Genomic DNA, 11,316 nt, shown 5'->3' on the forward strand with positions numbered 1-11,316 from the left:
AATAATAATAATAATAATAATAATAATAATAATAATAATTATGACATGAGTAACAATAATGATAGTGTCAGATATCTGAAGTATTTATGGGTCTACAAACTACATGTTTCCTGTTACAGCGAATTAGGGGAGGGATATACAAGGGTAACGAGAGCGTACAGCTGGTGTGATAGATATGTCATTAACTGTCTTCTGAAGCTGCATGTATTATTTAGTTCTCTAATATAATTTGTGAGGGTGTTCAAGAGTCGGGTTTCTGCATCTGGGAAAGCCTTCCAGGAAGTGCCTTAACGATGGAATGGGACAGAAAGGATTTTGCTCTGAGAGGAATGAGTGTTTGTGCCTTGTTGTTCAGACAACAGCGTTCACATCGAGGAGAGATAAACAAAGAGTCGCCATCGTCGTGCTGGTCCAGCACTGGCGCGATATGATACAGTGCCACTGGGTATATAAAACGATCACTTCTAGTTGTCATACCTAGTAACTTGAACAGAAGGTGTTACATTTGTAAGACGGCAAGACCTGTGGACGTACACTGCTTTCAAGTTCTCAGTGACCGTAACTTTCAGCATGGTAAGAGAAGACTGCCTCAATACAGAGGGTGCTGAAATGTTGCCCTGTGCAGCTCGTTCTCCAGGTCTCTTAACCACTCTTTATCGTTTTATTGCTGATACATTTCCTCACATTCTCTTCATATTTATACTTTGTGTGGCTTGGTTCAAATGGCTATGAGCACTATGTGACTTAACATCTTAGGTCATCAGTCCCCTAGAACTTAGAACTACTTAAACCTAACTAACCTAAGGACATCACACACATGCATGCCCGAGGCAGGATTCGAACCTGCGACCGTAGCTGCCCCGCGGTTCCGGACAGCAGCGCCTAGAACCGCAAGGCCACCGCAGCCGGCTTGTGCGTCTTGATAATCTTTAATCAAACATTTCACTATTTCTCTCTTCTTCCAGTAGGTTAATAATATAAAATAGAAACTTTTGTGGGTCTGAACAATTGTAAGATTTCCTTATGTTTAAGCAAATTTTATTGCACGTTTCAGCATTATTGGCTCAGCCAAGTTCACAACCACCACCACCATCATCATCATCATCATCATCCATCACCATCAACTCCACATTGGTCAACTTTATTGTAGTGCAGTAATAGAAGAACAAAGTACTTTTAAGGACAAATTTGACATTAGACCTTTGGGTTGGCTACATGAAGGGGAAATGTAAACAAATGACAACCTCCCTCCTCTCAAAACCCCGTCCCACTGCTCCAATCACAACACAGTATTTTAATCACAAATAAAATTTAACAGCCAATCACAGCTCAATACTTTATCAGCAGTTGAAAAAAATATTGCAAATTACTATGCTGTCTCAAAGCCGTCTCAAGGATTTAATCAATAATCGAAAATAAGTGGAGTTTGTAGCTTACAGTATTTTCCCAACCGAAATATTTGTATGGTTTACTAAGAATAATCGAAAAATTGTTTGTTAAATGTTGCCTCATCAGAAAATTTCATCTTTCACACACAAATACACACACGAAGTATCCTGGCAAATTAAAACTGTGTGTCAGACCGAGATTCGAACGCGAGAACTTTGCTTTTCGCATACAGTTGCTCTACTGATTGAGCTACCCAAGCACGACTCACGACGCCGCCTCACAGCTATACCTCCGTCAGTACCTCGCCCTCTACCTTTTTAATTTCACAGAAGTTCTCCTACGAACCTTGCAAGACCAGCACTCCTGGAAGAAAGGATATTGAGAAAACATGCTTAGCCACAGCTTGGGGGATGTTTCCAGAAGAGAAGAGTTAAAATTTCATTGTAGAAACATCCCCCAGGCTGTGGCTAAGCTCTTTCTTCACAGTATCCTTCCTTCCAGGAGTGCAAGTCTTTTAAGGTTCGCAGGACAGCTTTTGTGAAGTCTGGAAGTTAGGAGACGAGGTACTGCCGGAAGTAAAGCTGTGAGGACGGATCCTGAGTCGTATTTGGGTAGCAGTCGATATAACACTTGTCTGCGAGAGGCAACATACCCGATCGAGTCTCGGTCTGATAGCCAGCACAAAGTTTTAATCTGCCAGGAAGTATCATACTAGCGCTCACTCCGTTGGTCAAAATTTCATTCTGAAAACACACACACACATTTAGGGTTCTTTATCACAGCTCAGTATTTTACCCGTCATACTCCGTCTCATCAGAAAACTCCATCACACATTCACATACCCCTATTTTTTGCTCACCCAGGCATTTTTCTTCATCTTAAGCCATGCCACTTTCTTCTCAATGCAGCAACCAGCGTGTCTCTACACCAACAAATGTTCTGTGTGTTACGGAAGTTCTAACAGTGAATGACAAATATAGATTAAAGAACAAGAACAACAACAACACTGAAATATGCAGTTCAGTATATTTTGCAAGATGATGATGTTACAGTACATATGCAAAATATAGACTGCAAATTTGGTTTCGTAACACATGTGCAACATTTTTTATTATAATCACAAATCATCATAATCTGCAAAATCTAGTCTGTATTTTAGGTTTACATCTTCTCTATAACCATAATATTTAGCTCACATTCTCAGTCAACATGTTCCTTAGATCTTCAACATATGAATTACAATGGAGAAGTCACACTATACGGTTACGTTTCATATCTCCAAGAATTTGCAGAAAATAGTCTTCTGAACGCTTTAATTAATTAATTAATTAATTAATAAAGAACCGTACTTGAAACCATTCGTAGTAACGTCCTTAGGACAACATTTTTAAGCTGCAGTAGGTTATGAATGTGCGCACATTAAGTCCGTTAATAACCCATGTTATAAGATCTATAATTGTTGCTAGTAGTTCCATTGCTTTTTATATTTCTTCCAGCTTAATAAGCAATGTCTGGAGTTCAAGTATGTAATACTTCGACAAGTTGACATAACTGATCATGCGCTTTCTCGGACAAGCCAGGACTTGTGCCATCAACTATTAGCTGTTGCAGTCTCCAAGAATGTCTTACTTTGCTGAGCCACCTCAAATACACATGCCATGAGCCTTTGCCTTGTCACCTGCTGGCTGCATAACAAATGCATCATAACGAAATTCGATACTTATAAAGATGTTTTGTAAAAACAACGACCAGCTTTGTAGCGATAACTGCTGGAAGTGTCAGTGGAACAAATTACGTTCTGTGTGAGTTGATTGTATGGGAGATTAACAGCTGTCACAACTGCTAGGAATATTAACGCGCGCGCTTACATGATACAGGATGACATGCGAACCGCATGCCCGGTAGTTTACAACTACGTTGCCCGCAACATGCGAGTGGTCGCTGCAGTAGACCAGTTACATTATCCGTGCTGTGGCAAGGTATAGGGGTCAGAGTAGGCTGTATGGTATGCTTTTAATAACATCATATTTACACGAATGGTACACTGTTAGCAGAGGAGTGTGTGTGTGTGTGTTGGGGTTTATGGGCGCTCAACATCGAGGTCATCAGCGCCGTTTGCAGAGGAAACAGACGAAAAGCGTATTGCTGTTAGCCGGCCGTGGTGGCCGAGCGGTTCTGGGCGCTTCAGTCCGGAACCGCGCTGCTGGTACGGTCGCAGGTTCGAATCCTGCCTCGGGCATGGATGTGTGTGATGTCCTTAGGTTAGCTAGGTTGAAATAATTCTTGGGGACTGATGACCTTAGAAGTTAAGTCCCATAGTGCTCAGAGCCATTGGAACCAATTAACTTACGCTAAGGACGACACACACACCCATGCTAGACGGATGATTCGAACCTCCGTCGGGGGGAACCGCGCGAACCGTGGCAAGGCACCTAAGACCGCGTGACTACACCCCGCGGCAATCGAAGAATCACTGACAGCTCCAGACTGCCTGTATCTCTTCATGTTTGATATATTCCCCGACGGCGACGTCATATTTCAACCGTATGGCAGTCCTTGTCTTGGAGCCAGAACCACGTTGCAGAGGTTTGAGGCGTACTACAGTTAACTTACGTTGATGTCTCGGCAACCAAATTCACTTGATGTAAATCATATGGAAGCCATCTAGGTCTTTATTGAGCGCCATCACCGCGTACGCAACCAGCGGCTGGTTATTTACGAGAAATACATGACCTGTGCGTAGACACCTAATGCCCAATACCTAAAGAATACCACCAACAAGCTGTGGGAGCTCTGACACGCAGAATCATTCCAAACACGGAAAAACAAGGTATTAAGCCGGTGGTCATAATGTTGGCGCTCATCAGTGTATGTTGCAGATAGTAAAATCATGTCAGTTCTATATATGTTTTCACATGTTCTTTCCCCCTTGTATATTACACGTCCGTTGGATTACCTGTATGTTGGTTGGATATTTAATCGACACGAATGTGTCCACCAACACCTTGTGGGTGGTTTTACCTTCTCACTACATTGTTTAACTAAATAAAAACCATAATTTTATCAAATGACTTCATAGGGATTAACCAGTTATCAAACTAATGCAGTCTGATGATTTCTTATTCTTCTAGATGGTTGTCACTAGTATTAGTGTATTACGAATGTGCTACAATAATTTATGCGATCAACTTCACATGTATGGTGACCTGTTCGTGTGTTACTACGAGGGTGTGTTGAAATGTAATGCTCCCGAATTTTAGTGCGATAACTCTTCAAGGTTTTTAAATAAAACACAGCGTATTAATATTCTACATCCTTAATCTTAGTGCCTGCATACATGTTTTTAAACATAGTAACCCAGCGAATGAACACATTTCTTCCATAGAGGGACCACTTTGTTGATGCCATCGTTGTAGAATGTTTCACTTTGTTGACAGAATCACAACTTCAGCTCTGCTTGCACCGCTTCATCATTACCGAAGTCGTCGCAAGCATCTGTAAATTTCGGAAACTGGTGAAAATCAGATGGGTCCCAATCGGGACTGTGTGGAGGATGATTGCTAAAATTTACCCAAGGGCGACGGATAACTGCAGATGTCGCAGCGCTGATGTATGATCTGGCATTGTTATGCTGAAGAAGATGGTGCTCCATGTGCAGACGGACTTTCTAGATTCATGCTTTCGGGTTTCAGAGGCTCTCGAAGTACCTTGCAGATTTCATGAAGCTGCCCTCAGGCTGGAATTACAAGTGTACTACACTGTGAACATTCCATAACATTGTGTGCATGACTTTGCATGCTAATGACATCGTGCTGATCTGTCTTGGTGTCGGTGATCCTTTATAGTTCAGCTCCAGTGATTCCTTCTTGTATTCTGGGTCCAAATGGTGAACATGAACAACCCAGAGTTGCACATTACTGATGGTGATACATTCATCACCCTATGCACCTTTCATTCTACTATGGATTTGTCTGCCGTCAGAAACTCAATTACAGCACCCTATTTCTCCGCACCGACATAGTTACATTACACTCCGCTATGTTACACGCTACATTTGGCAGCACCCTAACGGCCGATGGTTGCAATTTGCGTCATCGAAGTAGAAAAGGCGACCAAGTAATCACTGATACTAAGAACAAAACTCAAAAATTCGACCATTAATTTTCAGCATGCCCCCATATTATACTTCGGGCTTCCTTTCAAGTTACTTTCATTGTGTATTTACATCCAAGAGCACTGTGTGTCGCTAAAATGTCAGTAGGTATACGAATCGTGAGTCAACTATGAAAAGTTTCTGTTTGAGCGTGAGGAACCTTGTTAAGCAGTTACCATTTTGAAGATCGTTCAGATCATTTAAATCATTCCCATTGTGCGTCTACAAGAAAATCGAGGCTGTAGATCCCTGTATACACTGTCCGTGACAGTCCGATGATAGGAGCTTCCAGTTTAAGACGACTTGTAAGTGAGCTTGAAGAATCGTGGCAGCATGTAGCTTTTACACTAGGTATTACATGATATTGATAAATCTGTATATACTTTTTCCAGCAACATACAGTTTTCACTATAAAAAGTTATATCGTAGATACACGAGGTGGTCCCATCTTATTCACAAGGGTACATTTAACAGGCATTCATTTACAGATTGGTAAACTTAAATGTTTTATGCTCATTCCTACAGAATACTTTCCTCCAAAATATATAACATACAGAAAAATCTTGTTTTTGATGTAATATTCGAGCCGGATCTTGGTCTTGACTTTATTGCAGTCAGCATGCAAGTTGCAATAGCTGAAGAGCTGCTTCGCTCACCATGCGGTAATCAACATGCAAGTTAAAGTAGCTGAAGAACTGCATCGCGCAGCCTCCAGAATTTGTCCAAGGGAATTAGTTAACACGTACGCAACTGATAATCCTCATCAGTCTGATTTTGTTGGCTATCTGAAAATTAAAAATGCAATTTGGGCCATAAATATTTGTTATCAGTAATTGAAGTGCATTTCAAATATGCATAGGTTGCCAAAATAAAGACTAAAAGTCGTGGAATTTCAATGCATTCACAGACAGACTTACGTAAGGAATTATACAACACTGATTTCAAAAAGTAAATGAGAAAATAGAGGAGGTGTAATAATTAATAGCTGAAACGCATACAGTTTAAAGCACACTACGCTAGAAGTACAAAATTTGAATGCTTGGTGCTTCGCAGCTTTCAGATGTTTATTAAAACATATTTTCTATGGATTATGATCCGCACCTCAAATAGTTTATTTGCCAAAATCGGTTTTTGGGTTTATAACACATCATCAGTGGCATCTGACACGGGGGAACAAAGAACAACAGGAGCATCGATTTCTAAAATTTTTAACTGTGTGTATTTACCAGTAATATAAGTCCTTGTTATAGAAGTGAATGACGACAGTAGAAATTTGTACCGTTATCATTTTGTAGAAATCGATGAGCATACCGTTGTTTGATTCTCTGTATCAGGTGCCACTGATGAGGGTTTATAAATCCGCAAACGAGTTTGGCAAATAAACGATTTCCAGTGCAGCTCATGGTATAAATAAAATGACTTTTAAGAAGTAAAAAAGTCTAGCAGTAATGGCCTTAAAAAATGCACCCGTTAAGCGCTATGGATTGTTGCTCACTTCGGCTACTGTGAAAGACATCTGTTCAACTGAACATATGCTCGTAGGTGTACATATTACAACCTTTGTTTACTAGACAATTTTTTTCTTGTTATGATACACTCCACCTCCCCCCAAAATGAGGAAAAGAAGAAGCTCGAGGCAGACGGGATTTCGTTTACACCATCGAAGATGAAGTGGTGCTAAGAACTACTGAGGTAAGCGATCAGTGACCGTTTTGCTTCTAGTATCGTGTACATTCGACTGTATGCTATTGCGCCATTAATGCTGAGACACCCTCTGTACGATTAACCACTATGTATCGTTTTCTGCTTTGGAAGTTCCCTTGTGGAGCGATTCAATAGAACTCTTAAACGTAATATGTTGAAAAGTTTCCTGTGTAATATCGCGTCACCTTCTCAGTTACCTGTCTCCTAGACGGGTGTGTTTAGATTCTCCGACACAGTTTGAGAATTAGAACACAGTTAGGTATATACACTGAAGCGCATTACCTTCGTAATTACCCAGCTCTGATAGGGTAGAGTTTAAATTTTCTGATACAGTGTGAGAATAAGGTATATACTCTTGTGCGCAAATTGCGTGAAGATGCTCTAAAAAAAATTCTACATAATGGACAATCTCTGATCTGCAGCAGAGAAGCTATGCAATCGGTGACTATTACAATAAAAATCAGCTGAAACCCAATCAAAGTAAGACCCAGACTTTCCCATTCCACCTTAACAACAGGGAGGCGAAGCGAGAACTGGATGTTTGATGGAATGACACAAGATTAACACACTGCCCTTTCCCAGTGTACTTGGGAGTTACTCTTGATAGGACACTGTCATTCAAAAGGCATATTGAGAAGAGCAGGGCTACAGTCTAATCACGGAATAACTTATTTGGCAAGCTAACAACATAAGAATGTGGAGCCAATCCAAAAGTTTTACGCACTACCGCAATTGCACTCTGTTACTCTGCTGCTGAATTTGCAATTCCTGTCTGGGAGGAGTCATGCCACACAAACAAACTGGACACTGTCTTGAACCAGACGTGTAGACATATTACCGTATGTCTTAAGCCAACAAGAGTAGAACACCTTTATTACTTATCAGGAATTGCTCCGACAAAGTCTGACGTTCAATACAGAGCAGAATTGAACGAACGAAACACATTCAAGATATACGTCATCCTCTACATGGGTACCAAATGGTACCTAAACGCCTTAAGTCAAGAAGTAGCTTTCTTCACTCAACCGAACCATTCAGAGATCCACCAAAAACTTCTAGAAAAAGACTTTGGCAGGATCAACAAGAATCTGCTCACGATTCTTAGGAAGTGCTGCCACCAGGTGCGGAACTACAGTGGCAGAGATAGAAAACACAGTACAGGCTGCGTTCAGGAATGAGCAGATGTAACATAAATATGCACAAGTGGGGAATTAGTGAAAGCGCTTTGTGTCCGTGTGGGAACATGCGGACCGTGAACCACCTGCTTCAATGTCCGCTAGTAAGCCAGGCAAGAGCGTCCACGGACCCAAGACCTGATGGCGTGCAGCTATACAGCGAGAGCATATGTGGAGTTCTGGAAGACCGCGATATGAAGCAAAGACTGCATAATACTTTACTATACTGTATATAATGTTCCATGTATTTTATTTTATAAATTAACATTGTATTATTGTATATTTTATAGAGGGCTATTTAATCTGTAATGTGGGAATTTATTGTAAATTGTTTGTAGTATGCATACGAAATACATAAAGTGACGCGCAGCGAATAAATAGGTAATGAACTGCATTAGTACTCTCCGATGTTAGTTCTCCGATTGAGAGTACGTATACTGACTATTTTTTAAGCTAATTTAATGTATTTTCGAAAGTCTGCCATCTTAAAATGTTTGGAATTCTAAACGCTTGATGATAGAGTCGTAACAGGTTGGATACGAACGATAATTGTGTCTGCATCTGAAGAACTAGAGTCAAAAATGGTTCAAATTGCTCTGAGCACAATGGGACTTAACTGCAGAGGTCATCAGTCCCCTAGAACTTAGAACTACTTAAACCCAACTAACCTACGGACATAACTCACATCCATGCCTAAGGCAGGGTTCGAAGCTGCGACCGTAGCGGTCGAGCGGTTCCAGACTTTAGCGTCTAGAACCGCTCGGCAACTTCGGCCGGCGAAGAACTAGGGAAACGTATCATTGCTTAATGTGAAAAAGTAACTACAAATTTTTAATTCAGGTGATACAGCGTACATGAATCGCGACGCACTGCACGTCGGAATAGACTTTGGGACGGATGGACCTTGGGAGCAATCCTAGAAGCCTCCACGCGGTCAGAGCTTTCCTGGGAGAATTTTTATTCGCTGCAAAGGTGTCTTCTTCCTTTGAGGTTTTCCAAGGAAGGATAATGCTTCTTGGATTCCAGTTCAGAATTGTCTTTGCAGGGACAATTCCGAACGGTCCATATTATGACAGTCTAATTTAATTCTGTGTTGTAGCCTACGACGAACTTAGCAGCGAGACGTCAGGTGGCAGAAGACTAAATTCGCCGAGCTACAGAAATCCAATACCAGGAAAGAGTGCCACTTAATAAGCGCACTGCTACATAAAACAAACATGAAATTCGTATTTCGGATCATGTCTTCGAAATTGCAATTAAATTTCAGATAACACATAACGTCGAACAGATGAAAATAAAATTTTCCGTGATATATAAAAATCTAATGTGTGTGAATTTCTCAGGGACCAAACTGCTGAGGTCATCGGTGACTAGACTTACACACTACTTTAACTAACTTATGCTAAGAACAATACACACACCCAAGGCCGAGGGAGGACTCAAACCTCCGGTGGTAGGGGCCACGCAGATAAATAAAAATTGCACAGTGTAGTTACACATCTATATACATGTGCTGTCTTTTTGCACAATAGGCTATAACTGTTACCGGAATCGGCGATATGCCACTAGTAATGAGGATAATGGCCAAGGAGAATTACATTTGTAGTGTGTGGGCACAGTCTAAGACCAACAGTCACGAAAAACTGTAGGGCAAAAGCTGCTACCTTTTGACACCAAAGCCATGGCAGCGTTCTGAGCGGCTTGCCTGTAGCAACACAAGAACGACTTGTCGTTCTTAGTAGCTACTTCTTCCTACTGGGGAGTGGAAATAAACTATTACTTCATGTAAATAAAACCACAACGCATGCATATTGGACCACAAAAACATTTTACACTATCCATAAAATATTGAAGTCATCCCTTCGTCTATACCCACATGCCTAATGCAATCCAAAATGTTTCCTTGCTTTATGAACTTTTTATGACATGCTAATTTTAACAAATTCTTGCCTCTTAATACAGGACCATTATAACAACTTAGGGCAACGGCCTTGCCGCAGTGGATACACCGGTTCCCGTCAGATCACCGAAGTTAAGCGCTGTCGGGCGTGGCCGGCACTTTGATGCGTGACCATCTGGGTCGCTATGCGCTGTTGCCATTTTTCGGGGTGCACTCAGCCTCGAGATGCGAATTGAGGAGCTACTCGACCGAATACTAGCAGCTCCGCTCATAGGAATCATGGTAACGACCGGGAGGGCGGTGTGCTGACCACACACCCCTCCTATCCACATCCTCATTTGAGGATGACACGGCGGTCGGATGGACCCGATGGGCCACTTGTGGCCCGAAGATGGAGTGCTTTATAATTACTTTCAACTACGTCTTTCCCTACACAATCCATAAGCTAACTGCAAAAATATAATGATACGTATATTTTTGTGAAATTGAGCTAGAGACCCAGGTAGGCCGTGTTGAGAACGTTTTCGAAAGGTCCAAACACTTTTATACAATAGTGGCATAATGGAATGGTGGTTTAGATTTAGCGAATCTCATTAAGAGTCGTAGTTCTGAAGACACTACGACTGAATGAAAATGTTAAAGAAATTGTCGCACTCCCGGATCGATAACTGGCCATCCCTAAAATAGGCACTTATTGTTCGTAACATTATCGACTTCACTCTGATCATCATTTGGAATTCGAAAAGGTAAATTTTTGATTGGAGCTACAATATATAGTGACCAAATAAGGGGCAAAATAAAACCGCATTTTAATGTGCATCTCCCATACACATACTCAATCGTTATGCAGTGTATCATGTTTATACAGGCCAGCCGCTTGGCAGCGCTGCAATAGCGAAATTGCAGAAAATCTCTGTCAGTTTCGTGACTCTTATGTTTCACACAGGTGTGGGTAAGTTGAGAATTTTGTTGTGACAGAGACGTGCTATTGTTTT

The 11,316-nt window shown here is 41.3% G+C and overlaps 1 pseudogene; it reads left to right on the plus strand.

Annotated features, from left to right (window-relative positions):
• Positions 1-10,402: 10,402 nt before the first annotated feature.
• LOC126177580 (5S ribosomal RNA) lies at positions 10,403-10,520 on the plus strand (annotated as a pseudogene).
• Positions 10,521-11,316: the final 796 nt, after the last annotated feature.

Source organism: Schistocerca cancellata, chromosome 3, assembly GCF_023864275.1.
Source record: "Schistocerca cancellata isolate TAMUIC-IGC-003103 chromosome 3, iqSchCanc2.1, whole genome shotgun sequence".
In the NCBI taxonomy this organism is placed as follows: domain Eukaryota; kingdom Metazoa; phylum Arthropoda; class Insecta; order Orthoptera; family Acrididae; genus Schistocerca; species Schistocerca cancellata.